Here is a 27,222-nt window from a genome sequence, read left to right as displayed (position 1 = left end):
ATCTGTCGTTCTGCCCCTGGACAGGCAGTAAACACACTGTTCCTAGGCTGTCATTGAAAATAAGAATTTGTCCTTAACTGACTTGCCTAGTTAAATAAAGATAAAATAAATAAATATAAAAAAATGTACAATAATCACATTCTCACTCTCAAAACAAGGGGTAAGGTACATTTCTGTTTCTCAGGGTACAAACACATTTTGTGTATGTTTTGTACCATAAGGTACAATGATGAATTTTTGGAACTAACGGCTTTATCACTGGGGTGGTACCCTAAAAAGGCATATTTCCCAGCATGCTCTACTTCAGGTTAATTTTTTTTCTAATTGCATTTCATATTTGTGTTTTTGCATGTACAGTGCCTTGCGAAAGTATTTGGCCCCCTTGAACTTTGCGACCTTTTGCCACATTTCAGGCTTCAAACATAAAGATATAAAACTGTATTTTTTTGTGAAGAATCAACAACAAGTGGGACACAATCATGAAGTGGAACGACATTTATTGGATATTTCAAACCTTTTTAACAAATCAAAAACGGAAAAATTGGCCGTGCAAAATTATTCAGCCCCCTTAAGTTAATACTTTGTAGCGCCACCTTTTGCTGCGATTACAGCTGTAAGTCGCTTGGGGTATGTCTCTATCAGTTTTGCACATCGAGAGACTGACATTTTTTCCCATTCCTCCTTGCAAAACAGCTCGAGCTCAGTGAGGTTGGATGGAGAGCATTTGTGAACAGCAGTTTTCAGATCTTTCCACAGATTCTCGATTGGATTCAGGTCTGGACTTTGACTTGGCCATTCTAACACCTGGATATGTTTATTTTTGAACCATTCCATTGTAGATTTTGCTTTATGTTTTGGATCATTGTCTTGTTGGAAGACAAATCTCCGTCCCAGTCTCAGGTCTTTTGCAGACTCCATCAGGTTTTCTTCCAGAATGGTCCTGTATTTGGCTCCATCCATCTTCGCATCAATTTTAACCATCTTCCTTGTCCCTGCTGAAGAAAAGCAGGCCCAAACCATGATGCTGCCACCACCATGTTTGACAGTGGGGATGGTGTGTTCAGGGTGATGAGCTGTGTTGCTTTTACGCCAAACATAACGTTTTGCATTGTTGCCAAAAAGTTCAATTTTGGTTTCATCTGACCAGAGCACCTTCTTCCACATGTTTGGTGTGTCTCCCAGGTGGCTTGTGGCAAACTTTAAACGACACTTTTTATGGATATCTTTAAGAAATGGCTTTCTTCTTGCCACTCTTCCATAAAGGCCAGATTTGTGCAATATACGACTGATTGTTGTCCTATGGACAGAGTCTCCCACCTCAGCTGTAGATCTCTGCAGTTCATCCAGAGTGATCATGGGCCTCTTGGCTGCATCTCTGATCAGTCTTCTCCTTGTATGAGCTGAAAGTTTAGAGGGACGGCCAGGTCTTGGTAGATTTGCAGTGGTCTGATACTCCTTCCATTTCAATATTATCGCTTGCACAGTGCTCCTTGGGATGTTTAAAGCTTGGGAAATGTTTTTGTATCCAAATCCGGCTTTAAACTTCTTCACAACAGTATCTCGGACCTGCCTGGTGTGTTCCTTGTTCTTCATGATGCTCTCTGCGCTTTTAACGGACCTCTAAGACTATCACAGTGCAGGTGCATTTATACGGAGACTTGATTACACACAGGTGGATTGTATTTATCATCATTAGTCATTCAGGTCAACATTGGATCATTCAGAGATCCTCACTGAACTTCTGAAGAGAGTTTGCTGCACTGAAAGTAAAGGGGCTGAATAATTTTGCACGGCCAATTTTTCAGTATTTGATTTGTTAAAAAAGTTTGAAATATCCAAAAAATGTCGTTCCACTTCATGATTGTGTCCCACTTGTTGTTGATTCTTCACAAAAAAAATACAGTTTTATATATTTATGTTTGAAGCCTGAAATGTGGCAAAAGGTCGCAAAGTTCAAGGGGGCCGAATACTTTCGCAAGGCACTGTACATAGAATGATTGATTATTTTATGCTCCACAAAGATAAATAACGTACATTTTTCTAAACTAATCCAATCAATGAGTTCTATTTTTAGTACCCATAACGGTTGTTCCAGTTTAAACGGCTTAGATAGTCTCATCACAAAGTTCCTTGCCCTGGCAGTCATTATGAATAAATACAAATTCCAAATGTTGAATATCCTAATTCTGTCTGGATTCCAATAGGAATTACACATCACTTTGCAAACCAGCATAATGTGACTTGCTTGTAAGGGTTGCAAAATCATGTTTGGAAGATTCTTGGAAATGGGAGGGAAACTTTGACATTGGGGGATATTGTAGACCAGTGACAAAATATCTCAATTTAATCCATTTCAAATTCAGGCGGTAACACAACAAAATGTGGAAAAAGTCAAGGGGTGAGAATACTTTCTGAAGGCACATACCATTCCACCAATTCCGATCCATTCTTTACCACAAGCCCATCCTCCCAAATTAAGGTATCACCAACCTCCTGTGGATTAAGCTACATATTTTCTTACCTCTATCTTATCTCTTGTTTTACACCTTCTTACCTTTTCTTTTTATGTGATTTTTTACAATCCTGGTTCCATTGTGTTCACTGAACACCATACATTTGCGAAATAACTTGAGCCTTTCCTTCCAAAAGCACCTCTGGTGTTTTTGATTTGAGGCCAGGGCAGATAAAAACAAAGGCAAAACACAGTTGATGTGGTTTGATGGTACCCTGTGGTGCACTGACTACAGCTGTGTGAAATTGATCTAAACATTGCATCTAGGCAAACGCAGTGTGGAACTGACCCAAATGGTGACAGCATCAACAGCCTCTCTTCCATCTAAGGCTTCTGGAGGGAGACATCTTCTCCAGCACTGTTGGCAGCTCCTTTATCAGCTGGAGAATGAAATGTACACATATCTACTCCCTTCAAACAAGTTCTGATATTATCTTGACTGTTCCGTAATTCACCTTCAAAAAACAAAATGTGAAAATGGGCCATAAGAATTTACTGGGTTTTTAAAATGACAGCACAACACCTGCGCCTGCAAAAAGTAATGGTCTTCACACACGGAGCGAGTTATCTCACCCTGCCAGCCCACCTTCCTCCCCAACACTTGTATTAGATATCCATCATCCCCTGACAGCTTTATCTGTGATGGAGTGGCAGCACAATAAGATAAACGGGATGGAGGACATGGAGGACAATCGGATACAGTGTTTATCTCAGAGTCACGTTTGCATTTAAGTCCATGCTGCACGATGGCAGGGCATCACAATGTTCTGTATCAGTCATCGTTGTATTTCCTGCCAGAAAAGCATGGGATTCATTTCCATCTCAGGAAAGTCTGTTTAACTGTGTAACATCATGAAGGGCATGAATAAGAGCAGACAAAATCTGCCTCTAGTAGACAATAGCCAAATCGACTAGATAGGTATTTTAATCAAACTGGTCTTCTGTCACTGAATCCTCCAAATAATACACTCATATGAATCAACTCGCTACTACACTAGAGGGAACAACTGGCGTAATAACCCCATGGGTATAGAAACTAGGCATTTACAATGGGTACGTACACTGGGTGTTAGTTGTTTAAAAGGAACTTGTTGAGATCTGTCTAACTGATTGTCCATGATCACTAATGGGATTAATACTGTATCAGTAGCAAAGTACCGCTATTCAGTACCTCTACTGTAAGTCCAAAAACACAGAGTGAGAACACATTTAGTAGAGAGTCACTCATAAACAACCCTGGCAGCAATCTCAGTGAGAGTCTGAAGATGCTTTCACACAGGGGAAAGATTGCTCAGGGCATCCCGTGGCGCTGCAGTAAGAGGAACCCCAGATAGAGTCACACATGAAAGTGCCTGTCTGCTATATCTGGAGAGAGTTAATCTAGGAGCAACCATTGGATCGATGGCCCAGCCATTCATACTCTCAGTGTGCACTGCAGTCAGGCATATTGTACTCCTCCCGCCGCTCCTCACTCCCCCATCGCCAAAGACTAGATCTCTAGACGATATAGACCAATCACAGAGGAGATACTGGTGGTTGGGTTATGGGGGACCACATTCTATTACCCCACAATACAATGCAGGCTTCATCTTGAAGACTTTTATCAGTGGACTAACAGAGCCTCGGGAAGGAGCCCTGGTAGTTATGAGAGAAAATGAAACTGTCTTTGTGGTGTTGAGATGCTTTAGTGTGCCATCCATTGTGGTTACGCTTATAGCCTACCTATTCATGTGGGACAGTTAGCTAATAGGACCCCTGACTTCAGTCTGATTGAGAAATTAATCACTGTGGGTGGTCAGACTATAGCAGCTAGGCCTAATGGTTTTATCCACCAAGGAAAGGCTCACATCGACCAAGCAGGAACCATTTCATGTTCTTAGAACCTTGGATTTTTGATGAGATCCCAAATATAGGACTATGACAAGAAACATTTTACAACTCAGGAAGACGAAGCCATAAATACATAGAATCTGTTAACCAGAATTTGTTGGTCTGAATCCTCTCTGACACATTGTTGAGGTGTTGCGTGAAACAAAAATGGGAAAGCTGAAATACACAGCAGAGTGAGATAATATCTGGATCTGTGCCTGTTTTGCACACATGCAAACTACATCCAGCTCGATTCAAATGATGAACGCAGCAACAATGACCTAGTAGAAGAGACAGCTATTGTATAGCAGGCATCCAACAGCCCTGCTAAATGGGGTCAGTCTCCTGCCTGCCGCTATGTGACTGCCAGGCTTTATGACACACATTGGCAGCGCTACACACCTTCACAAGGCTTGTCAACTCTTTGCTCCGGCTGTAATGAAGATGTAAGACCTCTGACAGCCAGTGCCACTCGCAGGTGTCACCATGCAAGGCCATGGAAGCCACGCCAATGGTGTGTCCACTGTTGAATTTAATTCAGTTCAATACACTTTAGATTACAAATTGGCAGACTCCATAGACTCGATCCTCATCGGCAGACTCGATAGCCTTGGTTTCTCAAATGATTGCCTCGCCTGGTTCACCAACTACTTCTCTGATAGAGTTCAGGGTGTCAAATCGGAGGGCCTGTTGTCCGGGCCTCTGGCAGTCTCTATGGAGGTGCCACAGGGATCAATTCTTGGGCCGACTCTCTTCTCTGTATACATAAATGATGTCGCTCTTGCTGCTGGTGAGTCTCTGATCCACCTATACGCAGACGACACCATTCTGTATACTTCTGGCCCTTCTTTGGACACTGTGTTAACAACCCTCCAGACGAGCTTTGTTGCCATACAACTCTCCTTCCGTGGCCTCCAACTGCTCTTAAATACAAGTAAAACTAAATGCATGCTCTTCAACCGATTGCTGTCTGCACCTGCCCGCCCGTCCAGCATCACTACTCTGGACGGTTCTGACTTAGAATATGTGGACAACTACAAATTCTAGGTGTCTGGTTAGACTGTAAACTCTCCTTCCAGACTCACATCAAACATCTCCAATCCAAAGTTAAATCTAGAATTGGCTTCCTATTTCGCAACAAAGAATCCTTCACTCATGCTGCCAAAAATACCCTTGTAAAACTGACCATCCTACCGATCCTCGACTTTGGCGATGTCATTTACAAAATGGCCTCCAATACCCTACTCAATCAATTGGATGCAGTCTATCACAGTGCCATCCGTTTTGTCACCAAAGCCCCATATACCACCCACCACTGCGACCTGTACGCTCTCGTTGGCTGGCCCTCGCTTCATACTCGTCGCCAAACCCACTGGCTCCAGGTCCTCTACAAGACCCTGCTAGGTAAAGTCCCCGCCTTATCTCAACTCACTGGTCACTATAGCAGCACCCACCTGTAGCACGTGCTCCAGCAGGTATATCTCTCTGGTCACCCCCAAAACCAATTATTATTTTGGCCGCCTCTCCTTCCAGTTCTCTGCTGCCAATGACTGGAACGAACTACAAAAATCTCTGAAACTGGAAACACTTATCTCCCTCACTAGCTTTAAGCACCAGCTGTCAGAGCAGCTCACAGATTACTGCACCTGTACATAGCCCATCTATAATTTAGCCCAAACAACTACCTATTCCCCTACTGTATTTATTTATTTATTTTGCTCCTTTGCGCCCCATTATTTCTATTTATACTTTGCACATTCTTCCACTGCAAACCTACCCTTCCAGTGTTTTACTTGCTATATTGTATTTACTTCGCCACCATGGCCTTTTTTTGCCTTTACCTCCCTTTATCTCACCTCATTTGCTCACATCGTATATAGACTTATTTTTCTACAGTATTATTGACTGTATGTTTGTTTTACTCCATGTGTAACTCTGTTGTTGTACGTGTCGAACTGCTTTGCATATCTTGGCCAGGTCGCAATTGTAAATGAGAACTTGTTCTCAACTTGCCTACCTGGTTAAATAAAGGTGAAATAATGAAAAAATAAACAATGCGATTACAGAGCAATCAAATAAATAGAATGTAACTAACTACCTGTTCATTACATGTCAATAAGATGTTTCTCCTGAGTGTTACAGTGTTATTACACGGGTGTTAAAGCAACTTCAAGCGTTACCATGGTAATTGTTGAAGAGAAAACACACACCAGGGCCCAACCACTCACTATGTGAGCAGTAAAAGTAAGCCAGCTCTCATGTGCCCTCTGACCTCTGTGTATAACAATCAGCTTACATTATGGTCAACGTTTAATCAACCATGTAATAACCAACCATGACAACACTCTCGTTTATTATCAGCTGATTTGTTTGCTGTAGTGGTTGTAAATACCTAATATTGATTTGTTGGCGACATCCATCATGCTCTTTTTTTTATCTGTTGAATCAATCAACATAATAGACTGTTGGTGTCGAAAAACCAACAAATCAACCGGATCATGTTGTTGAGGCGACACACAGAGCGATAGTGTATTTGGGGATGTCACCTGCAATAAATCCTATGTGAGTAATGTTACCATAATTGCTCAGTCACTGACTGCAGCTGCCACAAACTCACACATCTAGAATTTTTCTAGTAATTGCAACACTGACGCCAATGTCCCTGATTTCCATTTCAAGACCTTCATAGATATTGGCAGTGAAATGTCATCTGCATATTCACTCTGCATGTATCCTCATTGGCATTGGTGCAATATCTGCCAATAATCTGCCAATTACGTAAGTGTATGGGCTTGTTATTAATACACTTAATTACAGCATAATTTCCTCAACAGAAAAGAAGATAGTCACAGTTACACTACATGGCCATGTGTATGTGGACACCCTTCAAATTAGTGGATCCGGCAATTTCAGAGACACCCGTTGCTGACAGGTCAGTTCGCCAAAGTTCTGCCTGCTAGAGCCACCCCGGTCAACTGTAAGTGATGTTATTATGAAGTAGAAACATCTAGGAGCAACAACGGCTCAGCCGCGAAGTGGTAGGCCACACAAGCTCACAGAAAAAAATGTGTCTGTCCTCGGTTGCAACACTCACTACCGAGTTCCAAACTGCCTCTGGAAGCAACGTCAGCACAATAACTGTTCGCCGGGAGCTTCATGAAATGGGTTTCCATAGCCGAGTAGCCGCACACAAGCCTAAGATCCTCATGCACAATGCCAAGCTTCGGCTGGAGTGGTGTAAAGCTCGCCGCCATTGAACTTTGGAGCAGTAGAAACGTGTTCTCTGGAGTGATGAATCACGCTTCATCATCTGGCAGTTCGATGGACGAATCTGGAATTGGCAGATGCCAGGAGAACAAATGTATAGTGCAAACAGTAAAGTTTGGTGGAGGTGGAATAATGATCTAGGGCTGTTTTTCATGGTTCGATCTAAGCCCCTTAGTTCCAATGAAGGGAAATCTTACAATGACTTTCTAGATGATTCTGTGCTTCCAACTTTGTGGCAACAGGTTCGGGTGAAGGCCCTTTCCTGTTTCAGCATGACAATGCCACCATGCACAAAGCGAGGTCCAGACAGAAATTCTTTGTCGAGATCGATGTGGAAGAATTTGACTGGCCTCCATAGAGCCTTGACATCTTTGGGAGGATTTGGAACGCCGACTGCGAGCCAGGCCTAATCGCCCTACATCAGTGCCCGACCTCACTAATGCTCTTGTAGCTGAATGGAAAGTCCCCGCAGCAATGTTCCATCATATAGTAGAAAGCCTTCCAAGAGTGGAGGCTGTTACAGCAGCAAAGGGGGACCAACTCCATATTAATGCCCATGATTTTGGAATAAGATATTCGACGAGCAGGTGTCCACATACTTTTGGCCATGTAGTGCTTTTTTTTTGCAAATAAGCCTGGTGGCAAGGCTTATGTTCCAGATGTTCAAAAGCCAAACATTTCAAATGTCACGTTCATCCCTGATTGTGAATGAGCCAAGTCAATAGTAAATTACCTTTGAGGATGTTGGCATATATTCAAACACAAATAAGCAACGACAGGGAGGCAAAATAGTTAATTCTGGACAATTGTATGTTTGCATACACCAGAAGCTAGAATGAAATCAATTTACTGAACTCCCTCTCTGCAGTCAATAGGCCATTAAATCCACTCACAAGACGCCCTTACGGGGGGGGCATCTTCATTTACTGATTGTGACTTGCCAACGGGCAAAAAAAAAAAGAAGAAGAAGCAAGTCAAGTAAACCTCCTGCTGTCAGGTAACTGGCTTCTTTCTCTATGTACCAAAGAGAAGAGCCATTTACAAAAGCTCTTCTTTGATGCTTTTGCTGTACAAATACATTTGTTTTCCTCTGTATCCACCTGTCTCTCCTTTAACCTCTGTCAGTAGCAGTGAGTGGGTAAAATCCACGGGAAAACCAAATTGGGAAGAAAAGCCATATTACAACCTGTGTGTTGTGATAATTGCGTTGTTTGCTACATAACCTGTTAGTTCATCTGCCTTGACACCGTGATACTGTATACAGTGCCTTCGGAAAGTATTCAGACCCCTTGACTTTTTCTACATTTTGTTAGGTTCCAGCCTTATTCTAAAATTGATTAAATTGTTTTTTTTGCTCATCTATCTACACACAATATCCCATAATGACAATGCAAAAACAGGTTTTTAGAAAATGTTGCTAATTGATTAGAAAAACAAACAGAAATATCACATTTACATAAGCATTCAGACCCTTTACTCTGCACGATCAAGTCGATATTATGGAAATAACAGCTCAAATAAGCAAAGAGAAACGACAGTCCATCATTACTTTAAGACATGAATGTCAGTCAATCCAGAAAATGTCAAGAACGTTGAAAGTTTCTTCAAGTGCAGTCGCAAAAAACATCAAGCCCTTTGATGAAACTGGCTCTCATGAGTACCGCCAAATGAAAGGAAGACCCAGTGAGACCTTTGCTGCAGAGGATAAGTTCATTATCCTCTGCACCTCAGACTGCACCTCAGATTGCAGCCCAAATAAATGCTTCACAGAGTTCAAGTAACAGACACATCTCAACACCAACTGTTCAGAGGAGACTGCATAAATCAGGCCTTCATTTTATTTTTTATTTCACCTTTATTTAACCAGGTAGGCCAGTTGAGAACAAGTTCTCATTTACAATTGTGGCCTGGCCAAGAAAAAGCAAAGCAGTTCGACACATACAACAACAGAGTTACACATGGAATAAACAGACATAGAGTCAATATTACAGTAGAAAAAGTCTACATACATTGTGTGCAAATGAGGTCAGATAAGGGAGGTAAGGAAATAAATAGGCCATGGTGGCGAAGTAATTACAATATAGCAAATAAACACTGGAGTGATAGATGTGCAAAAGATGAATGTGCAAGTAGAGATACTTGGATGCAAAGGAGCAAGATAAATAAATAAATACAGTATGGGGTTGAGGTAGTTGGATGGGTTATTTACAAATGGGCTATGTACAGGTGCAGTGATCTGTGAGCTGCTCTGACAGCTGGTGCTTAAAGCTTCAGTGATTTTTGCAGTTCGTTCCAGTCATTGGCAGCAGAGAACTGGAAGGAAAGGAGGCCAATGCAGGTGTTGGCTTTGGGGATGACCAGTGAAATATACCTGCTGGAGCGCATGCTACGGGCGCTGCTATGGTGACCAGTGAGCTGAGATAAGGCGGGGCTTTATCTAGCAGGGTCTTGTCGATGACCTGGAGCCAGTGGGTTTGGCGACGAATATGAAGTGAGGGCCAGCCAACGAGAGCGTACAGGTGCAGTGGTGGGTAGTATATGGGGCTTTGGTGACAAAACGGATGGCATTGTGATAGACTGCATTCAGTTTGTTGAGGAGAGTGTTGGAAGCCATTTTGTAAATGACATTGCCAAAATCGAGGATCGGTAGGATGGTCAGTTTTACGAGGGTATGTTTGGCAGCATGAGTGAAGGATGCTTTGTTGCGAAATAGGAAGCCAATTCTAGATATAATTTTGGATTGGAGATACTTAATGTGAGTCTGGAAGGAGAGTTTACAGTCTAACCAGACACCTAGCTCTTTGTAGTTGTCCACATATTCTAAGTCAGAACCGTCCAGAGTAGTGATGCTGGACGGGCGGGCAGGTGCAGGCAGCGATCGGTTGAAGAGCATGCATTTAGTTTTACTTGCATTTAAAAGCAGTTGGAGGCCACGGAAGGAGAGTTGTATGGCATTGAAGCTCGTCTGTCCAAAGAAGGGCCAGAAGTATACAGAATGGTGTCGTCTGCTTAGAGGTGGATCAGAGAATCACCAGCAGCAAGAGCAACATCATTGATGTATACAGAGCCCGAGAATTGACCGTGGCAGCTTTCCAATCTTTGGGAATCTCAGATGATACGAAAGAGAGGTTGAGCAGGCTAGTAATAGGGGTTGCAACAATTTCTGCAGATAATTTTAGAAAGAGAGGGTCCAGATTGCCTAGCCTGGATGATTTGTAGGGGTCCAGATTTTGCAGCTTTCAGAACATCAGCTATCTGGATTTGGGTGAAGGAGAAATGGGGGAGGCTTGGGCGAGTTGCTGTGGGGGGTGCAGGGCTGTTGACCGGGGTAGGGGTAGTCAGGTGGATAGCATGGCCAGCCAAAGAAAAATGCTGATTGAAATTCTCAATTACAGTGGATTTATTGGTGGTGACATTGTTTCCTAGCCTCAGTGCAGTGGGCAGGCGGGAGGAGGTGCTCTTATTCTCCATGGACTTTACAGTGTCCGAAAACATTTTTGAGTTTGTGCTACAGGATGCAAATTTCTGTTTGAAAAAGCTAGCCTTGGGCCTCCCGGGTGGCGCAGTGGTTAAGGGCGCTGTACTGCAGCGCCAGCTGTGCCATCAGAGTCCTGGGTTCGCGCCCAGGCTCTGTCGTAACCGGCCGCGACCGGGAGGTCCGTGGGGCGACGCACAATTGGCCTAGCGTCGCCCGGGTTAGGGAGGGCTTGGTCGGTAGGGGTGTCCTTGTCTCATCGCGCACCAGCGACTCCTGTGGCGGGCTGGGCGCAGTGTACGCTAGCCAAGGTGGCCAGGTGCACGGTGTTTCCTCCGGCGCATTGGTGCGGCTTGCTTCCGGGTTGGATGTGTGCTGTGTTAAAGAAGCAGCGGCTTGGTTGGTTGTGTATCGGAGGACGCATGACTTTCAACCTTCGTCTCTCCCGAGCCCGTACGGGAGTTGTAGCGATGAGACAAGATAGTAGCTACTACAACAATTGGATACTACGAAATTGGGGAGAAAAAGGGGTAAAATTTAAAAAAAGAAAATTAAAAAAAGAAAAAGCTAGCCTTTGCTTTCCTAACTGCCTGTGTATATTGGTTCCTAACTTCCCTGAAAAGTTGCATATCACGGAGGCTATTCGATGCTAATGCAGTACGCCACAGGATGTTTTTGTGCTGGTCAAGGGCAGTCAGGTCTGGAATGAACCAAGGGTTCTGTTCTTGGTTAAAAAAAAATTGAATGGGGCATGCTTATTTAAGATGGTGAGGAAGGCACTTTTAAAGAATAACCAGGCATCCTCTACTGACAGAATGAGGTCAATATCCTTCCAGGACACCCGGTCCAGGTTGATTAGAAAGGCCTGCTCGCTGAAGTGTTTTAGAGAGCGTTTGACAGTGATGAGGGGTGGTCGTTTGACAGCAGACCCATTACGGATGCAGGCAATGAGGCAGTGATCATTGAGATCTTGGTTGAAGGCAGCAGAAGTGTATTTGGAGGGCAAGTTGGTTAGGATGATATCTATGAGGGTGCCCGTGTTTATGGATTTGGGGTTGTACCTGGTACAGTAGGTTCATTGATAATTTGTGTGAGATTGAGGGCATCAAGCTTAGATTGTAGGACGGCCGGGGTGTTAAGCATGTCCCAGTTTAGGTAACCTAGCAGCACGAGCTCTGAAGATAGATGGGGAAATCAATTCACATGTGGTGTCTAGGGCACAGCTGGGGGCAGAGGGTGGTCTATAGCAAGCGGCAAGAGACTTGTTTCTGGAAAGGTGCATTTTTAAAAGTAGAAGCTTGAATTGTTTGGGTACAGACCTGGATAGTAAGACAAAACTCTGCAGGCTATCTCTGCAGTAGATTGCAACTCTGCCCCCTTTGGCAGTTCTATCTTGTCAGAAAATGTTATAGTTAGGGATGTAAATTTCAGTGTTTTCGCTGGTCTTCCTAAAGCAGGATTCAGACACGGCTAGGACATCCGGGTTGGCAGAGTGTGCTAAAGCAGTGAATAAAACAAATTTAGGGAGGAGGATTCTAATGTTAACATTCATGAAACCAAAGCTTTTACGGTTACAGAAGTCAACAAATGAGAGCACCTGGGAGTAGTAGTCGAGCTAGGCACTGCAGGGCCTGGATTAACCTCTATATCAGAGGAGGAATAGATAAGGGTATGGCTAAAGGCTATAAGAACTGGTCATCTAGTACGTTCGGAACAGAGAGTAAAAGGAGCAGGTTTCTGGGCGCGATAGAATAGATTTGCGATAGAATAGATTCAAGGCATAATGTACAGACAAAGGTATGGTAGGATGTGAATACAGTGGAGGTAAACCTAGGCATTGAGTGATGATGAGAGAGATATTGTCTCTAGAAACATCATTTAAACCAGGTGATGTCACCGCATGTGTGGGAGGTGGAACAAAAGGGTTAGCAAAGGCATATTGAGCAGGGCTAGAGGCTCTACAGTGAAATTGTCAATTTGGAAGACCCATTTGCGACCAAGCTTTAACTTCCTTACTGATGTCTTGAGATGTTGCTTCATTATATCCACATCATTTTTCTTCCTCATGAAGATGAAGTGCACCAGTCCCTCCTGCAGCGAAGCAGCCCCACAACATGATGCTGCCACCCCCGTGATTCACAGTTGGGATGGTGTTCTTCGGCTTGCAAGCCTCCCCTTTTCCCTCCAAACATAACGATGGTCGTTATGGCCAAACAGTTCTATTTTTGTTTCATCAGACCAGAAGACATTTCTCCAAAAAGTACAATCTTTGTCCCCATGTGCAGTTGCAAACCGTAGTCTGGCTTTTTTATGGTGGTTTTGGAGCAGTTGCTTCTTCCTTGCTGAGCGGCCTTTCAGGTTATGTCGATATGGGACTCGTTTTACTGTGGATATAGATACTTTTGTACCTGTTTCCTCCAACATCTTCACAAGGTCCTTTGCTGTTGTTCTGGGATTAATTTGCACTTTTCACACCAAAGTACGTTCATCTCTAGGAGACAGAACGCGTCTCCTTTCTGAGCGGTATGATGGCTGCGTGGTCCCATGGCATTTATACTTGCGTACTATTGTTTGTACAGATGAATGTGGTACCTTCAGGCATTTGGAAATTGCTCCCAAGGATGAACCAGACTTGTGGATGTCTACAATTGTTTTTTTTATAATGTCTTGGCTGATTTATTTTGGTTTTCCCATGATGTCAAGCAAAGAGGCACTGAGTTTGAAGGTAGGCCTTGAAAGACATCCACAGGTACACCTCCAATTGACTTAAATTATGTCAATTACCCTATCAGAAGCTTCTAAAGCCAAGACAATATTTTATGGAAATTTCCAAGCTGTTTAAAGGCACAGTCAATTTAGTGTATGTAAACTTCTGACCCACTGGAATTGTGATACAGTGAATTATAAGTGAAATAATCTGTCTGTAAACAATTGTTAGAAAAATGACTTGTGTCATGCACAAAGTAGATCCTAACTGACTTCCAAAACTATAGTTTGTTAACAAGAAATGTGTGGAGTGGTTGAAAAACAAGTTTTAATGACTCCAATCTAAGTGTATGTAAACTTACGACTTCAACTGTATGCTTAGTCTAATACAGTGACAACCAAAATCGATTTAGTCCAATCAACGTAAGCTAAATATAATGTGGCTGTCCATGTTACTGATTTATGTGTGTTTGTGTGTTTGTGTGTTTGTGTGTGTGTGTGTGTGTGTGTGTGTGTGTGTGTGTGTGTGTGTGTGTGTGTGTGTGTGTGTGTGTGTGTGTGTGCGTGTTTGTGTGTGTGTGTGTGTGTGCATGCGTCCAAGTAGAAAAAAACATGTTGACTCACCTTACTTGTAAAGAAACGCCAATGCCATCCTCCCCATATTAGTTTTTGTTGTCCTTGGCTACCCGGCTAAAATACTTGCCCACTAGCCTAACGTCTTTTCATGGGCAATGATGTGCCAGTTAACATTAGCATTCTACATCTAGCTACATGTTGAGAATTAAGTAAAACCACAAGTCCAAATCCCTATCTCCATCCATGGCTAATTTAGGAAAGAGGCCAATTTTAGCTAGCTAGCTACCGGAGGACAACAACACAACTAGATGCCAAAAATTCAAGTTTTTTTCTGTCACTAATGATGTTTGGTCTAAAGCCAAATCCAAACGTTCTTCCTTGACACTTTTTTTTGGTGCGCCAGGACCATTCACAGCCGAGCTCACTCAGTTTAGCTCAACACTGATTGGCTAATATTTTATTTTTATTTTTATCAAGGGAGGCCAAATGCTCGCTGGCTTCCCTTGCATTCAATGCTTCAGGCGGCAGCAATGTCATACTCTTTCTGACCAGACAGCATCAGATAGATGGCCGACACATACAGAGACAGTGGGAGGCTGTTTCATTCGCTAGGATGCTTTCTCCGGTGAGATACATTCAGCAGCCTCTTGCGAATTGGAAGAAGTGTATAAAACACAGAAAGACAAAATATCTATTATTTTGTATGTTTTTTCTTGGTAAATGTTTTGGGGAAGCCTGGCTTGCCTTAGCATCCATGAATGCATGCCACTGGCATCCGTTCAACACAAGCCAGTGACTTGACATTTGTTACATTGTATCCTTTCGAATGTTTGACAAATTAACAAGCAAAACAGAGAGAGCCTAGATGAATATTTTGGTCCAAGTAGCCTACCCATTTCAAGATCATTTCATGTTTGTATATGTACAAGATTATCTGAAATACAGCAGCTCTCTCAATGGCCTCTTTGTAAACATATCTCAGCAGCAGCCAGCAACATGTAAAGTCTGTCGACAACTAAGTAGTAACAGCTGTACATTTTATTCAGCATTCATTTACATATGGTGCCTAGAAGGAGAAAAGGATAATTGAGGACAGACATGAGGTCATTACTTATCTACTGATGTCTGATGACTGTGGCCTCAGTCTAAGAAAATGCTAAACATGGAGTTTAGCAATTTAACACCTGCCAGAGGCAAGTAGATGACTGAAAAATAATAAGGAGAAAAACACAAATCATATCCAGCAGGCTAGGGATAATTATCTGTAATTACTAATTTACCTAACGGATTAACTACTTTTGCACCTGTCAAACAGATAATATAATACCTCTATATACACTGAGTGTAGAGTAAGAATAAACAGATCTGAAGCACGTAGCGCGTAAAAATCGTTTGTCCCCTGATGCAACACTCACTACCGAGTTCCAAACTGCATCTGGAAGCAATGTCAGCACAATAACTGTTCGTTGAGAGCTTCATGAAATTAGTTTTCATGGCCGAGCAGCTGCCCACAAGCCTAAGATCACCATGCGCAATGTCAAGCATCGGCTGGTGTGGTGTAAAGCTCACCTCCATTGGACTCTGGAGCAGTGGAAATGCGTTCTCTGGAGTGATGAATCACAATTCACCTTCTGGCAGTCCGATGGACGAGTCTGGGTTTGGCGGATGCCAGGAGAACGCTACCTGCCCGAATGCATAGTGTCAACTGTAAAGTTTGGTGAAGGAGGAATAAGGGTCTGGGGCTGTTTATATGGTTCAGACTAGGCCCCTTAGTTCCAGTGAAGGGAACTCTTAACTCTACAGCGTACAATGGCATTCTAGACGATTCTGTGCTTCCAACTTTGTTTCAACAGTTTTGGGAAGGCTGTTTCAGCATGACAATGCCCGGGTGTGCAAAGCGAGGTTCATACAGAAATGGTTTGTCAAGATCGATGTGGAAGAACTTGACTGGCCTACACAGAGCCCTGACCTCAACCCCATCAAACACCTTTAGGATGATTTGAAACGCGAGCCAGGCCTAATCGCCCGACATCAGTGACCGACCTCACTAATCCTAGTGGCTGAATGGAAGCAAGTCCCCGCAGCAATGTTCCAACATCTAGTGAAAAGCCTTCCAGAAGAGTGGAGGCTGTTATTGTAGCAAAGGGGAGACCAACTCCATATTAATGTCCATGCTTTTCGAATTAGATGTTCAACGAATAGGTTTCCACATACTTTTGGTCATGTTGTGTATTTCTCAGTCTGTTGTGGGATGTGTCAAGCAAAGTCTTTAAAACCCCTGTAAGTCTAAGCCCTTAGATCACAATATCTACTTAGCTAACATATGCTAAAACAACATTGTTTTAAGATGGTCATAAAATGTATAATTTAACCATTTGATTAGAATTTTAGTACCCGTGTAGGTATGAAAATATATTAAAAATGCATTTGATGAAACATTAAATTTGGCTTTTACTGCTAAAGCCAATAGAAATGCATTGAATAACATTTGTACATGACAAAACAGACAGTCCAAAAATAGATAATAAGGAACAAGGTTTTGAAGTATCTGCCTTATATCTGAGCGATATCATTTTTTTTGGTTATGTTTAGTCACGTTATTCGTGGCACTATGCACTTTTTCAATTTTTACAGTATGGTACTGGTTTACTTTCAGGCAACTCCCCTGAAGCTTGTGAGAGTGAGTCTCCTCTTGCGATATTGGTGACATATTTTTGTTAGACTTCGGTGTGGCTATTGACATTATCGGTCATTGTCTTCTGATGGAAAAACATATGTGTTATAGCTTTACACCCTGTTATATTGTGGAAAATAGCTACCTGTCTAACAGAACACAGAGTGTTCTTTAATGGAAACCTATCCAACGCAATCCAGGTAGAATCAGGAATTCCCCAGGGCAGCTGTTTAGGCCCCTTACTTTTTTAAATCTTTACTTATGACTTGCGACTGGCTGTAGTGTGTCTATGTATGTGAATGACTCAACACTATACACGTCAGCTACTACAGCAACTGAAATTACTGCAACACTTAACAAAGAGCTGCTGTTCGTTTCAAAATGGGTGACAAGGAATAAGTTATTCCTACATTTTTCAAAAACTGAAGCATTGTATTTGGGACAAATCATTCACCAAACCGTAAACCTAAAATAAATATTGTGGAAATTGAGGGGACTAAACTGCTTGGAGTAACCCTGAATTGTAAAGACATGTTGATCCATCTAAGACAGGGAGAAGTCTGTCCATAATGGGAATCAAACTCACAACCATGGTGTTGCAGGTGCCATGTTCTACCAACTGAGCTACCCGGAATATGTGGTGATGTGATAGTGTTATATCATGTATATTTTTTTAATGTGTAACATACAGTGGGGCAAAAAAGTATTTAGTCAGCCACCAATTGTGCAAGTTCTCCCACTTAAAAAGATGAGAGAGGCCTGTAATTTTCATCATAGGTACACTTCAACTATGACAGACAAAATGAGAAAAAAATCCATCAAATCACATTGTAGGATTTTTTATGAATTTATTTGCAAATTATGGTGGAAAATAAGTATTTGGTCAATAACAAAAGTTTATCTCAATACTTTGTTATATACCCTTTGTTGGCAATGACAGAGGTCAAACGTTTTCTGTAAGTCTTCACAAGGTTTTCACACACTGTTGCTGGTATTTTGGCCCATTCCTCCATGCAGATCTCCTCTAGAGCAGTGATGTTTTGGGGCTGTTGCTGGGCAACACGAACTTTCAACTCCCTCCAAAGATTTTCTATGGGGTTGAGATCTGGAGACGGGCTAGGCCACTCCAGTACCTTGAAATGCTTCTTACGAAGCCACTCCTTCGTTGCCCGGGCGGTGTGTTTGGGATCATTGTCATGCTGAAAGACCCAGCCACGTTTTATCTTCAATGCCCTTGCTGATGGAAGGAGGTTTTCACTCAAAATCAGACGATACATGGCCCCATTTATTCCTTTGCATAAAAACAGCCCCAAAGCATGATGTTTCCAACCGCATGCTTCACAGTAGGTATGGTGTTCTTTGGATGCAACTCAGCATTCTTTGTCCCCCAAACACGACGAGTTGAGTTTTTACCAAAAAGTTGTATTTTGGTTTCATCTGACCATATGACATTCTCCCAATCTTCTTCTGGATCATCCAAATGCTCTCTAGCAAACTTCAGACGGGCCTGGACATGTACTGGCTTAAGCAGAGGGACACGTCTGGCACTGCAGGATTTGAGTCCCTGGCGGCGTAGTGTGTTACTGATGGTAGGCTTTGTTACTTTGGTCCCAGCACTCTGCAGGTCATTCACTAGGTGTGGTTCTGGGATTTTTGCTCACCGTTCTTGTGATAATTTTGAGCCCCAGATCGAGGGAGATTATCAGTGCTCTTGTATGTCTTCCATTTCCTAATAATTGCTCCCACAGTTGATTTCTTCAAACCAAGCTGCTTACCTATTGCAGATTCAGTCTTCCCAGCCTGGTGCAGGTCTACAATTTTGTTTCTGGTGTCCTTTGACAGCTCTTTGGTCTTGGCCATAGTGGAGTTTGGAGTGTGATTGTTTAAGGTTGTGGACAGGTGTCTTTTATACTGATAACAAGTTCAAACAGGTGCCATTAATACAGGTATCGAGTGGAGGACAGAGGAGCCTCTTAAAGAAGAAGTTACAGGTCTGTGAGAGCCATAAATCTTGCTTGTTTGTAGGTGACCAAATACTTATTTTCCACCATAATTTGCAAATAAATTCATAAAACATCCTACAATGTGATATGCTGGATTTTTTTTTCTAATTTTGTCTGTCATAGTTGAAGTGTACCTATGATGAAAATTACAGGCCTCTCATCTTTTTAAGTGGGAGAACTTGCACAATTGGTGGCTGACTAAATACTTTTTTGCCCCACTAAGTGTCTTAATGTGTTTGGACCCCAGGAAATGTAGCTGCTTTCTTGGCAGCAGCTAATGGGGATCTTTAATAAAATACAAAAATGAGTTTGTAGCTCATATGGCTCAGTATGGACAGTCGGTTTTTGAAAAGACAGACAGTAAGTTCAGGCGACTGACTTAAAGCTAGTTGATGTCTTAGAGCCAAACAACCGACATTATTGTGTTTGTGAGTATCATCTTTCGATTAATAGTTTGTAGCTCACACAGTTCAGGTTTTACAGACGATTTAGTGACGATTTTCTTTGTTCGGATGAGTAGACAGTGTTTTGACAGTGTTTTGAAGCATAGCATGAATAAGAAACTCTTAACCCGTCTGGGCACGTTTCTCAATTAGGAAGGTTGTAACCGTCTCTGTATTTGGAATCAATCTCTACATGAGTGCTGATGTCTAAAGTTGGCTAGATCCACTTAATTGACACTTGAGTTTGGAGTATTGGGGATGACACCTTCCAATTAAAATGGAGCCTCAGAGCTAACAGCAGCTAGCAGCAGTCTGTCTTGGAGCCAGGGAGGTTAAAAACAGCTAGCACCCCTACAACTAAAGTCACCAGATGCAAAACACAGCCCAGATTTACAGTTTGCCCACATTTTTCAATGATATTTGCACTTTAAGACAGGGCTCAGAGTGAAACGTCTGGGCAGCATTTATTGAAATGGACCCAATTAGGATCAGATGTGGCAGCTTGGTAAAGTACATGCCATCCAAATTTTAAAAATACCAGCATCTCATTTGATTAAAATGCAGGCATGTGGAATACAAATAACAAAACATCCCTTTCACAATCCCATTTAGCTAATCAACTATTAGAACATCCAAAAATGAACAGTGAGACACATCTCAGTGGTATTTGAAGCCCCAGGTAAGTTCTCATTCCACGTTCCATTTCTACCCTACCTTTTACCAGCCTCAGCCTGGCCTTGTCATGTATATGCTTTATGGTAGCATTCTCTTTCGGCCCCCACCTCAATTTTATTTTGAACGCTATTATTTTCCCAGGGGAGTCAAGACTCTCACTGTAGCTGTAGGTCAGACCTTGATATTTCAATGACCCTCAAACTGAAAGCCATTGGGTTACAACTAGATTCAGTGTACATTATTTTCTGTCCCATAATACCTAATTTCTATTGTAGGCTACATTATACATTGTACACCTGAGAGAGAAGGTGGTATGAAGGAACATTAATATATTAATATCCTTGCTCTATTAACTTGCTCGCTGAATGCACTAACCCTAATTTTAAAATGTGGGGAGAGATTTGTTCAGCTGAGTATTATGTGCTTTGTAGGTCAAATATTTTCATATTTTGTTTTCTAAATGGAGAATATGCATTGACTAATACAATATGCATTGACTAATACAATATGCATTTTAATCTCTGCTCACTGTTCCTGTTTTTAGCACTCAGCTATATATATTTACCTCACCAGCTTCTGTTTACAGTTACTCAACCAGAGGGAGTCCCTACCCACTGGGCACACCATGTCATTTCAACACGGAACTTTGGGTAATATTTGGTTGAGACGGTGATCAATGAGATTTCAACCTTTATTTACCAACTCAAAAAGACAAGCCAGAGGTTTGTTGAACTCCCAAAGTCTTATCACTATGCTGTATTCAACGATCTAAAAGAACAACCAAATTCCAATGGAAAAAAACATCTAGGATTTTTGGCTAACCTGTCATCTACATGTGCTATCACTGTGCTTTATCTAATTGCACAACCAAATGGCCTGGATTGCAGTTGAGATTACATTAGAAGTACATAGTGCAAGTGATCAATGCTGTTCAAGATTCTGCGCAGATTATTACAGCAATTGTAATAATAGACCTCTGACCTATGCATGCTATCTTGAACATACACACTCTCTATGGTTACATAAAAATACATTTAAAGTTACAATAGGCTAACCTCAAAATGTGGCCATGGATGTGTTCCTCTTTTTAAATAAATACGTTTACATTAGTTTGTAAGATGGCCTTAACTTTAGGCTATTTTACTGTACTACAAAAATATTATTGAATTGTGTTTGGTTGACAACGCAACCAAATATCAACATTTAAAGAATATCTGATGCTTGGAAAGTTTAATCTGAGCCCCTGGCTTAATCCCATTCTTTAACTTGTATTTTTAGTTTAGTTGGAGACATAAATTGTTGGAGACATAGTTGGAGACATAAATCCAAAATATTAAGTTAATAGGCTTGCATTAAAGTAAGTAATGCAAAAGTGATATTGAATTGTGTTTGGTTGTTCACAAATTCCAGTTAAAGACAGACTAAATCATTGTCACAGATCGAACTATCCAAAAGAAGATGAAATCTCCTTCAAATGTTGATTTGGCTGTTTTGACAACCAAAAACAATTAAACATCCAGTTTGTTTACAAATTAATAATTGATATGTTGGATTCAAGTATCCATCTCAACCAAAAATCTAACTTAAAGAATAGGACTAAATCTAAACTAATATCTGTAGTATTAGTAGATTCTTTAGTATCTTAGGTATCAGTTTTATCTGTAGTATCCGTAGTATCTGTAGTACCAGTAGTATATGTAGTATGTGAAATCAACCAAAGCTTGAAACCCTAGGCTTATATGTACTGTCTATTTTTCGTTGAACTCTGGGTTGAAACAATAGCTGTTGATGACTTTGCAAATGCTATATAGACCTAAATAGTATCATTGATGATATATCCAACCGATCTTCGACTTCGGTGATGTCATCTACAAAATAGCCTCCAACACTCTACTCTGCAAACTGGATGAGTCTAATACAGTGCCATCCGTTTTGTCACCAAGCCCCATACACCACCCACCACTGGGGCCTGTATGCTCTCGTCGATTGGCCCTCGCTACATATTCGTCGCCAGACCCACTGGCTCCAGGTCATCTATAAGTCTTTGCTAGGTAAAGCTCCACCTTATCTCAGCTCACTGGTCATGATAACAACACCCACCCGTAGCACGCGCTCCAGCAGGTATATCTCCGTGGTCATCCCCAAAGCCAACACCTCTTTTGGCCGGCTTTCCTTCCAGTTCTCTGCTGCTAATGACTGGAACGAATTGCAAAAATGGCTGAAGCTGGAGACTTATATTTCCCTCACTAACTTTAAACATCATCTATCTGAGCAGCTAACCGATGGCTGCAGCTGTACATAGCCCATCTGTAAATAGCCCATCCAATCTACCTACCTCATCCCCAAATGGTTTTTTATTTACTTTTCTGCTCTTTTGCACAACAGTATTTCTACTTGCACATCATCATCTGCACAATTATTACTCCAGTGTTAATTTACTAAATTGTAATTACTTCATGTAATTTGCACCCACTGTATATAGACTTTCTTTTTTCTATTGTGTTATTGACTGTACGCTTGTTTATTCCATGTGTAACTCTGTGTTGTTTGTGTCACACTTCTATGCTTTATCTTGGCCAGGTCGCAGTTGTAAATGAGAACTTGTTCTCAACTGGCCTACTTGGTTAAATAAAGGTGAAATAAAAACATTAATATGACTAATAAAGTATGGTTACATTTGCTCTATTAACGTACCCTTTCGAATGACTTTGATAGCAACAGTGAATACATTTTGTTATTAAGAGATCTCTCAATAATCATTCTCACAATGGCATATTGGTAGTAGTCAGCGACAAATATAAAAGTTAAACAGGGCTGAGTTTGGTTAAAACCCTCGATGGGAGACAAATGAATAGCTGTAGATCAACTCTCCAGTAGGAGGTGCTGCCCAGCCTATAGTTTTTTTTTTATAGTGGATGTAATGTTGAATATCTGACATTATTTCAAAGGTACAAATTCACTATGTTTTATACAAGATTTGGCTATTGAAAATTGGTTACTAAGATGACATAATCCAGTGGTTGAAATTTCACCCTAAAAACAAGTATATATTGATAACTTTATTTCAAATGATTATCCACAGGTTCCACGTCAAAATATGTTGACAAATTACATTGAAACAACATCGATTCAACCAGTTTGTGCCCAGTGGGACTCTCTCCTTCCCTCAGCATCAGCTTTCTCCAAGCTCTGTAGGCTACCTTTACTCAAACAATCTTTAACCTTTTGCGATATCGTGAAGTAAAGACTAGGATGTATTACGTGCTAATGCAAGATGTTCAAATGGTAGAACCAACGTGCAGGAACAACAATCAATAAGAACTAGAGAATCTAAATGAAAAGATCCTTTGCAGGCTAATACAGCGGAGACGATGACAGGCATACAGTGCATCCGGAAAGTATTCAGACACCTTGATTTTTCCACAATTTTCCAATTTGTTTTAAATTTTATATTTTATGTCCCTCATCAATCTACACAAAATAGCCCATGATGACGAAACAAAAACAGGTTTTTGGACATTTTAGCAAAGATTTAAAAAACAACAACACATTTACATAAGCATTCAGGCCCTTTACTCAGTACTTTGTTGAAGCACCTTTGGTAATGATTACAGCCTGGAGGCTTCTTGGGTATGGCGCTGCAAGCTTGGCACAACCTGCATTTGGCGAGTTTCTCCCATTCCTCTCAAGCTCTGTCAGGTTGGATATGGAGCATTACTGCACAGCTATGTTCAGGTCTCTCCAGAGATGTTCGATCGGGATCAAGTCCGAGTTCTGGCTGGGCCACTCAAGGACATTCAGAGACTTGTCCCGAAGCCACTCTTGCGTTGTCTTGGCTGTGTGCTTAGGTTCACTGTGCTGTTGGAAGGTGAACCTTCGCCCTGGTCTGAGGTCCTGAGCACTCTGGAACAGGTTTTCATCAAGGATCTCTCTGTACTTTGCTCCGTTCATCTTTCCCTCGATACTGGCTAGTCTCCCAGTGCCTGCTGCTGAAAAACATCCCCACAGCATGATACTGCCACCACCATGCTTCACCGTAGGGATGGTGCCAGGTTTCTTCCAGACGTAACGCTTGGCATTCAGGCTAAAGAGTTCAATCTTTGTTCTCATGGACTGAGAGTCTTTAGGTACCTTTTGGGAATCTCCAAGCGGAATGTCATTTGCCTTTTAATGAGTGGCTTCCGTCAGGCCACTCTACCATAAAGGCCTAATTGGTGGAGTGCTGCAGAGATGGTTGTGCTTCTGGAAGGTTCTCCCATCTCCACAGCGGAACTCTGGAGCTCTGTCAGAGTGACCATCGGGTTCTTGGTCACCTCCCTGACCAAGGCCCTTCTCCCCCGATTGCTCAGTTTGGCCAGGCAGCCAGCTCTAGGAAGAGTCTTGGTGGTTCCAAACTTCTTCCATTTAAGAATGACGGAGGCCACTGTGTTCTTTGCGACCTTCAATGTTACAGAAATGTTTTGGTACCCTTCCACAGATCTGTGCCTCGACACAATACTGTCTCGGAGCTCTACAGACAATTTCTTTGACTTCCTGTCTTGGTTTGTGCTCTGACATGCACTGTCAAATGTGGGACCTTATATACAGTGCCTTGCGAAAGTATTCGGCCCCCTTGAACTTTGCGACCTTTTGCCACATTTCAGGCTTCAAACATAAAGATATAAAACTGTATTTTTTTGAGAAGAATCAACAACAGGTGGGACACAATCATGAAGTGGAACAACATTTATTGGATATTTCAAACTTTTTTAACAAATCAAAAACTGAAAAATTGGGCGTGCAAAATTATTCAGCCCCTCAGTGCAGCAAACTCTCTCCAGAAGTTCAGTGAGGATCTCTGAATGATCCAATGTTGACCTAAATGACTAATGATGATAAATACAATCCACCTGTGTGTAATCAAGTCTCTGTATAAATGCACCTGCACTGTGATAGTCTCAGAGGTCCGTTAAAAGTGCAGAGAGCATCATGAAGAACAAGGAACACACCAGGCAGGTCCGAGATACTGTTGTGAAGAAGTTTAAAGCCGGATTTGGATACAAAAAGATTTCCCAAGCTTTAAACATCCCAAGGAGCACTGTGCAAGCGATAATATTGAAATGGAAGGAGTATCAGACCACTGCAAATCTATCAAGACTTGGCCGTCCCTCTAAACTTTCAGCTCATACAAGGAGAAGACTGATCAGAGATGCAGCCAATAGGCCCATGATCACTCTGGATGAACTGCAGAGATCTACAGCTGAGGTGGGAGACTCTGTCCATAGGACAACAATCAGTCGTATATTGCACAAATCTGGCCTTTATGGAAGAGTGGCAAGAAGAAAGCCATTTCTTAAAGATATCCATAAAAAGTGTTGTTTGAAGTTTGCCACAAGCCACCTGGGAGACACACCAAACATGTGAAAGAAGGTGCTCTGGTCAGATGAAACCAAAATTGAACTTTTTGGCAACAATGCAAAACGTTATGTTTGGCGTAAAAGCAACACCCTGAACACACCACCCCACTGTCAAACATGGTGGTGGCAGCATCATGGTTTGGGCCTGCTTTTCTTCAGCAGGGACAGGGAAGATGGTTAAAATTGATGGGAAGATGGATGGAGCCAAATACAGGACCATTCTGGAAGAAAACCTGATGGAGTCTGCAAAAGACCTGAGACTGGGACGGAGATTTGTCTTCCAACAAGACAATGATCCAAAACATAAAGCAAAATCTACAATGGAATGGTTCAAAAATAAACATATCCAGGTGTTAGAATGGCCAAGTCAAAGTCCAGACCTGAATCCAATCGAGAATCTGTGGAAAGAACTGAAAACTGCTGTTCACAAATGCTCTCCATCCAACCTCACTGAGCTCGAGCTGTTTTGCAAGGAGGAATGGGAAAAAATGTCAGTCTCTCGATGTGCAAAACTGATAGAGACATACCCCAAGCGACTTACAGCTGTAATCGCAGCAAAAGGTGGCGCTACAAAGTATTAACTTAAGGGGGCTGAATAATTTTGCACGGACAATTTTTCAGTTTTTGATTTGTTAAAAAAGTTTGAAATATCCAATAAATGTCGTTCCACTTCATGATTGTGTCCCACTTGTTGTTGATTCTTCACAAAAAAATACAGTTTTATATCTTTATGTTTGAAGCCTGAAATGTGGCAAAAGGTCGCAAAGTTCAAGGGGGCCGAATACTTTCGCAAGGCACTGTAGGTGGGTGCCTTTCCAAATCATGTCCAATCAGTTGAATTTACCACAGGTGGACTCCAGTCAAGTTTTAGTGACATCTCAACGATGATCAATGGAAACAGGATGCACCTGAGCTCAATTTCGAGTGTCACAGCAAAGGGTCTGGATACTTACGTAAATAAAGTATTTCTGTTCTGTATTTTTAATACCTTTGCTAATTTTCTAAAAACCTGTGTTCGCTTTGTCATTATGGGGTATTGTTTGTAGACAATACCCCATTGCAGAAAAACATTAATTGAATCAATTTTAGAATAATGCTGTAACAACAAAATGTGGAAAAAGTCAATGGGTCTGAATACATTCCAAATGCACTGTATATTTATTTTATTTTGTATTTAACCTTTATTTAACTAGGCAAGTAAATTAAGAACAAATTCTTATTTACAATGACGGCCTACCCAGAACAAATTCTAACATGGATGACGCTGGGCCAATTGTGTGCCGCCCTATTGGACTCCCAATCAAGGCCGGTTGCTATACAGCCTGGAATTGAACTGTAGTTGTAGTTGTAATTGTCTGTAGTTCACCGCTGCGCCACTCAGGAGCCCAAAATATAAAGTATATCCATTAACTGAGCTATTCACATCTGCGCACATAATGTGTGCAGTCTTCTATGTCTTCTCTCCTGGACAGGGCTAATTTCCACATAAATGACAAAATATTCTAACTTGTATACAATGGTACAGTGTGAGTTGGGCAATAGCAGAACATTGTAATTTATATGGTAATAGTTGCCAATTACTAGGCAAGGATGGAATTCTTAAGAGTGGAACTGTTTACTTCAAAG

General features: G+C 41.8%; 1 protein-coding gene across 3 annotated transcripts in view; it reads right to left on the bottom strand.

The window, feature by feature from the left end:
• The window catches only part of LOC139376581 (cGMP-dependent protein kinase 1-like), a 140,063-nt gene that overhangs the window by 80,598 nt on the left and 32,243 nt on the right, over positions 1–27,222 (bottom strand). The gene's annotated exons all lie outside the window — the stretch shown is intronic.

The sequence above is a fragment of the Oncorhynchus clarkii genome, chromosome 20 (genome assembly GCF_045791955.1).
Source record: "Oncorhynchus clarkii lewisi isolate Uvic-CL-2024 chromosome 20, UVic_Ocla_1.0, whole genome shotgun sequence".
Classification (NCBI taxonomy): domain Eukaryota; kingdom Metazoa; phylum Chordata; class Actinopteri; order Salmoniformes; family Salmonidae; genus Oncorhynchus; species Oncorhynchus clarkii.
Note: the sequence above shows the minus strand (reverse complement) of the source record. Positions and strands in the feature narration are given on the sequence as shown.